This window comes from Etheostoma spectabile, chromosome 18 (assembly GCF_008692095.1).
Source record: "Etheostoma spectabile isolate EspeVRDwgs_2016 chromosome 18, UIUC_Espe_1.0, whole genome shotgun sequence".
NCBI lineage: Eukaryota > Metazoa > Chordata > Actinopteri > Perciformes > Percidae > Etheostoma > Etheostoma spectabile.
This window is the reverse complement of record NC_045750.1, coordinates 10005218-10011246: the sequence shown is the minus strand read 5'-3', so window position 1 is coordinate 10011246 and position 6029 is coordinate 10005218. Positions and strand designations below refer to the sequence as shown.

Here is a 6029-nt window from a genome sequence, read left to right as displayed (position 1 = left end):
TTGCTCAAGAGTGACTTAGCAGCCATCACAGGATCCAGTCCCAAACTTCCTTACCATCAGGGTACCACCGCCTCTTGATCGTGATTTTCCATTCTGCACCGTTGTAGTGAATAGACGGAGGTGCAGTTGTTCCAAAATAACTGCCAACAAATCATCCCTGATGAATATGTTTGTTCTCCGTTTAAATGAAGCTTCCTTTCAGGGTGTGTATCGGACTGTGTACGTGCCCCCAAAGGAAGGGCAGTTAGTATCCTGGAGAGGATGCAGCGTCCCAACAGTAGTCTTAAGGACACATTGATTTTCCTCGCACAGATTCTTAATCTTTGGGATACGAAAAATCAAAATTCAGTTTTTAAGCCTGCGTCTGTAGCCAACAGTGTGGCACAAATACCCAGCTGTGTCTAAAACAATTGCCAAATTACTGATTGGATTTTTTTCTCCATGTAAAGGGAGTGTGAATGTTTGTTTAACGGAATAGTTTTTACATTTTGGTAAATAGAGAGAGTTAGATGAGAAGATTAATTCCACTCTCATATCTGCCCATGCATAATAAGGATACCACCAGCAAACATTTAGCTTAGCTTTGCATAAAGACTGGAGGCAGGGGGAAACTGTTTGCCTGGCTCTGTCCTAAGGTAACAAAATCCACCCGGAGCTCGCTAATTAACACATATTATCTCTGCTGCTTGGTCCGCACAAAAATTAGAGACTCCAGAAAGTTACTGTTCCAAACCAAGAAATAGTCTGACACATACCCCCCTCAAAAGCTGAATTGCCATTTTTGCCATTTTTGACGTGTAACAAATGACATGTAGCATGTTAGTTAGTGGGCATTAGAGGTGTGGTTTGTGTGTTTGGTTACATTTGGACGGAGCCAGGTTAGCTGGTTTCCCCTGTTTTTGGTCTTTGTACTAAGCTAAACTAAGCGGTTGCTGCCATATATATAGAAAGACGGACATGAAAGTGGTATTATTCTTCTCATATAACTCTCAAAACTATTCCTTTAACATGATGACAAACCAGAGAAAAGGCATGTTCACGGCTTAAAATATGTTGATATTTTAAATTGTATTGTCTGGTCTCTCATCATGGATCTATTAGTCTCCGGTGGATTTACATTATTAGGGGACTTCCGCTCTCAGCTGAGGGTGGCCTCGTCTACAACTAAGTCGACTCCGAGATCATTTAGAGACAGACACAGAGCAGGTACGGATTAACATAATCTACCTAAATCAACTCTCTGGATGACAGCCAGACACTGAACAACGTGTGCATGCACTACACCTACATATACCTGCATAACCCCCCCCCCCTTCTCTCAAGTCATACAAGGAAACCTTTGACATTATAATTACACAAAGTGCCTCTTCACTTATAAAGGACACTATAAATCATGCTTTTAACAGATGAACACACCTGCATATACCTGAATGTTGCTTAACACCTTGGGCAAGCACAGTATGCAAAAAACACACCAGTAATTTGGAAATACTGCCCCAATTGAGGATTGAGTACATAATGACTGCATGGGAAGATGCACCCACGGTGTATATTTTCATTGCATATTAAATCATTTCCCTCCTACACTGACAATGTGTTTGAACTGTCAGGGCACAGACATTTTCTTGCCAGATATATGGATTTTTTTGCCCAACCCCCTTAATTTTAGTACAAAACAATTCGGAGTGAGAGCCAGGGAGGGGGGCTATGAAGAGCGGGGTCGTTTGATGTGTTCTTACCCTATCCAAAGTAAAATATCCTTCTGGCTTTGATGTGTTACCTTAAAACCCTCCCCCCTCTTGGTTCCCTTGCGGTAAGCAAAGAGTGATCATGCACACACACACACATGCTTGGTTGTTGGCCAGGTATACATACAGTAGATGAGACTACTGATGTGTATTTAGGTGCATGTGTTTGCTCGTGTGTGTGTGTTTGCCCGTGTGTGTGTGTGTGTGTGTGTGTGTGTGTGTGTGCGCGCAGCCAATGAGGTTGTGCCTCTTGCCAGTATCCCTTGCTTCAAGCCACGGTACAATAGGGATTCAACGGGCTTTGGGAGATTCAATCGCTCTGGGAGTTTTAGTGAGCAATAGGAAATACCCTTAACAAGCAGAGTCAAAGTGTGATTAGCGTTCATATTTTCCTGAAGTCTGTTAGTTTATGTGTGTGCCGGCCTGTTCTGGTGACTCACATCCCTCAAGTAATGACACATTATCCCTAAACACACACACACTAATCCCCTGCTACTTTACAGCCATGATCAAAAAGCAGAAGTTATACATGTTGTTTCATCACTGTTATCCACTAAATAAGCCCAATCAGTGCTTTTTATGACAAATCTCAAACTTTACATCCAAGTTATTGCTTTTATGATAAATCCTTTAACTATGTCGGGCCCAGTGCTTCCACTTATGTCAAAGTACCACTCCTGGCTTTCATGGTAAATCTTTAATCCGCAATTCTCGAACGTTTATGGCAGACCGTCACCCTCAGGCCCAGTAGTTCTGTTTATGATGAACTCTTAACCCTAAACCAGCCGTGCAGCCTTAACGAGGGTTCTGCCAGTTCGGTCCGGCAGTAATATAGTTCCCCCCCTGCCCTCCCCAGTTGGACACTAACGAGACGCCGCACACTGACATCTGCAGCAGCTCAAATTAGATGTAAATTGTGCCTGATTTTTACGGGGGTCCCTAACGCGATCCAGATCCCCACGACATCGCGGGCAGCGGGTCAACGGCGTGAGAACGTCTCGCCCCCTAACGACATTTGGAGTGGTCGATGAGAGGGGTCGAGGGTAATGGTGACCTCACTGGCCTACACTTCACTTCCTTCTAATTAGAGCACTGGGCCAGATCAAAGAAGCCAACCGCATTGCAGCGGGAGGGCTACTAAAAGAGGAGGGAGGGTAGGGAAGACGAAGAGGAGATGGAGGAATACGAGGGGGCAGGAGGTGAGGCTTTCTCTATAAGTAATGGGGTGCCGTAAGGATGGGGGCGAATTTTTTTTTTTCTTCATTAGTCCTGGAGGAAAGAGGGGCACTCAACCTGTGTGCAGCCGTATGGGCCCTCTTCTATAGGTGGCAGGAGTACCTTAAAGAGGAGAGACTAATAGACAGGTAGTGGAGGGGAGAGAAGTATTTGTGTGAGAGGTAGCGAGGGAGAAGAGAGAGATGTAGGGTTAAGCACAGAGAATAAAGCATTATTTCATGGCCTTTCAGGAGAGTCAAGCACGTCAGCGCTGTCTGCCAGCCTGCTCTGTGTCTGGCCACAGCTGTGGAGACGGACCAGACACACAGGAAGTGGAGCATTTAGCACTTCCTCCCTTGTGGATGTGTGTGGCTAGAGCCCCCAGCCTTAAACATATGGACGAATGTAAAGTGGACACACGCACACACACACACACACACACACACACACACACACATTAATCTCTTGTGAAAGCCACGGATACACAAGACCATCGCACAATAACAAGCGCCAGATTACATCTGTTTCCACGGTTACTAATGAGAGCACAAGCAGGATGGATTAGAATATATACTTGAAGGTATCCACTTGGGGACATTTTGTTCCAGGAGAACAAACGCGTTGAGGTACAATATAGAAAACGGTTGGCTGGAAATCACTGCTGTTGTACATTTTTGTGGGAGACTTATTTTGTCTTGAAGTCATAAAACAAAAGAAAATATGCAACGAATGCATTCTGAAAATGTGTTTAAAATGGATTACACTAAGGTTTATGTGAATGTTTTTTTTTTTTTATGTATTGGCCTGAATACCTGCTACGTATACGTACTACTACTTCTGGTTTGGTAGCGGGTTAAGTTTGATGGGAAGGCGGCCAACTGAAGTTGGATGGAAGGTTTTTTTGTTTCTATTAGACTGATATCTGACCAGTCTTGAAAGCAGAATAAATTAGAAGTAATTAATAGATAATTCATTATTCCAAAAAGTGTCACTGCAACAAAAAAAACATTTTGAGTGAAAAAAGAAATGTAGGGAGAAAACAGTTGGTGCTGTTGAAGGGTTCTAGAGAACACTGCATTCTTTCATACGTATGGATCTTGTAAGTGCTAGAACACTATGTTCTCTGGAGTCAAGTTTCAAGACAGAGCCCCAAAATGCACTCAGCTGTTCTGAACGTATGGCATGCTATGGTCATTACATTTATTTGTTGTTGCTCTTACATAATGAGTGTGAATTTTACAGTGCATCAGACCAATTTCAACAATTTAATGACTAGGTCTGACTAAGGCAGCGTGTTCCAGTACTGTTACTATAAAACCTAATCAACATTTTACTATTGTTAACCATATGTTTGGCAACAAGCTTTCAATAATTTTCCAGTGATCTGCTTTCTAAACAGTGGGTTTTTAATTTATATTTTTGAAAGAATTTTTTTGTGGCTTTTCTAGGCCTTTCTTTTTTCTTTTTTTTTTAGATAGGACAGTTTTAGAAATGAAAGGGGAGCGAGAGGGGGAACGACATGCAGCAAAGGGCCGCTGGTCTGAATCAAACCCGCAACCGCTGCGTTGAGGACCAAGTCTCCGTATATGGGCGCACACTCTACCAGGTGAGCTACCCAGGCGCTCCAAATCCAGTGTTTGTTGTCCGTAAACTGGGAAGAACAGTTTATATTGCTCCAATGTGGTGCTAAACTCTCCTTTGTGTTCTCATAAGCGTGCTGTGGATGGGGATTGGGAATTTCATATGCGAGGAGCTATATGTAGGGATCAGCGAACAGTGAAACTGCAGCCTGGGAAATTCACTGTGCTTTGATGGAGCCAGAATTCCAGGAGCTTCCCGTAATCGTGGGATAAGGCTGTGTCATCCCTGTCACTCACCTGGATTTATCAGCAGGAAATCTGGAAATGAGACGGCATTCCTGCCCCCTTCAGGAACTCAGACAGGTCGAACAGCAGACAAAGAGGGCCACAGTCACAGATGAGATGGGATTTGACACCGTGGAGACTGCTATCTCACGCTTTGTCAAAATATCTCATCTTTCAAGATATGTTTTGGGTGTTGCCAACCAAACTACAGAGAGATTTTTGTTAAAATAAACCTCTCCTAGATCACAGTGATTAAAAACCTGTTTGTAAAAGTCAAGAACCAGACCCTCTTCGAGGCAGTCCCATACACCCCTTGGGGCGAACCAGTGAACTATGTACAACCCCCTACTATTGATGTTGACATGTTCACTGACCTAGTCTATCAACACACACATACACACACACACATAACCACACTTATAATTGGGCTACCCTTTCCGTGCTAACCGGCACAGATATCGTCTGTGTCGTCTGATACGCTGTGATGTGACCCCAGTATGTTCCTCGGCTGACCTCTGGTTCTGTACATACCCAAAGCACAAGACCCAAAGTAGGCTCACTGACCCTGAGATGAGCTTCTTTCTCCAGGACCCTGCAGGGCTAGAATGCACTTCTTTCATTTATGCGATGTAGGAGCAACACTGCCACAAATGACATAAACTGTGTTGCCAGTTTGTGTGAGTAAAATGTTATTTCATAGACAAAGAGGCACATTCATAGGAATTAACATTAATGAATCACGCCCACAGGCTAGTTTTTTTTTTTATGTCTTCTTATAAGGAACCACTGGAAACATTTAAAATAGTTTACAGTGTGTACTATTCATACATGATTCTGTCTTATGATAGATCACAGTAGGGCTGCAACTAACCTTTATCTTCATTAACGATTAATCATTTTAGCTATAAAACATTAGAGAACTGTGAACAATGCCCGTTAGTTTACCAGACTGCAGTTCCTCTAATTTCCCAGTGATGTTTTTAATTTTCTTGTTTTGTCCAACCAACAGTCCAAAAGCCAAAGTTATTTCGATTTACAATGATGTAAAATGACAATAATGTAAATAACAATAAAAAGCATCAAATCCTTACATTTAAGAAGCTGAATCCAGATATTTGTGATTTTTGCTTGATAAATGATTATTAAAATTTGTATATATATCTATGTATGTGTGTATATATATATATATATATATATATAT

At 42.5% G+C, this 6029-nt stretch overlaps 1 long non-coding RNA gene across 1 annotated transcript in view; it reads right to left on the bottom strand.

Annotated features, from left to right (window-relative positions):
* Positions 1 to 520: 520 nt before the first annotated feature.
* The window catches only part of LOC116706570 (uncharacterized), a 7059-nt gene continuing 1550 nt past the window's right edge, over positions 521 to 6029 (bottom strand). Inside the window, exons 2-3 of the long non-coding RNA XR_004336277.1 lie at positions 3796 to 3797; positions 521 to 625 (exon numbers count right to left, since the gene is read on the bottom strand). This is a non-coding gene — a long non-coding RNA (uncharacterized LOC116706570). The remainder of the gene's footprint in view (positions 626 to 3795; positions 3798 to 6029) is intronic.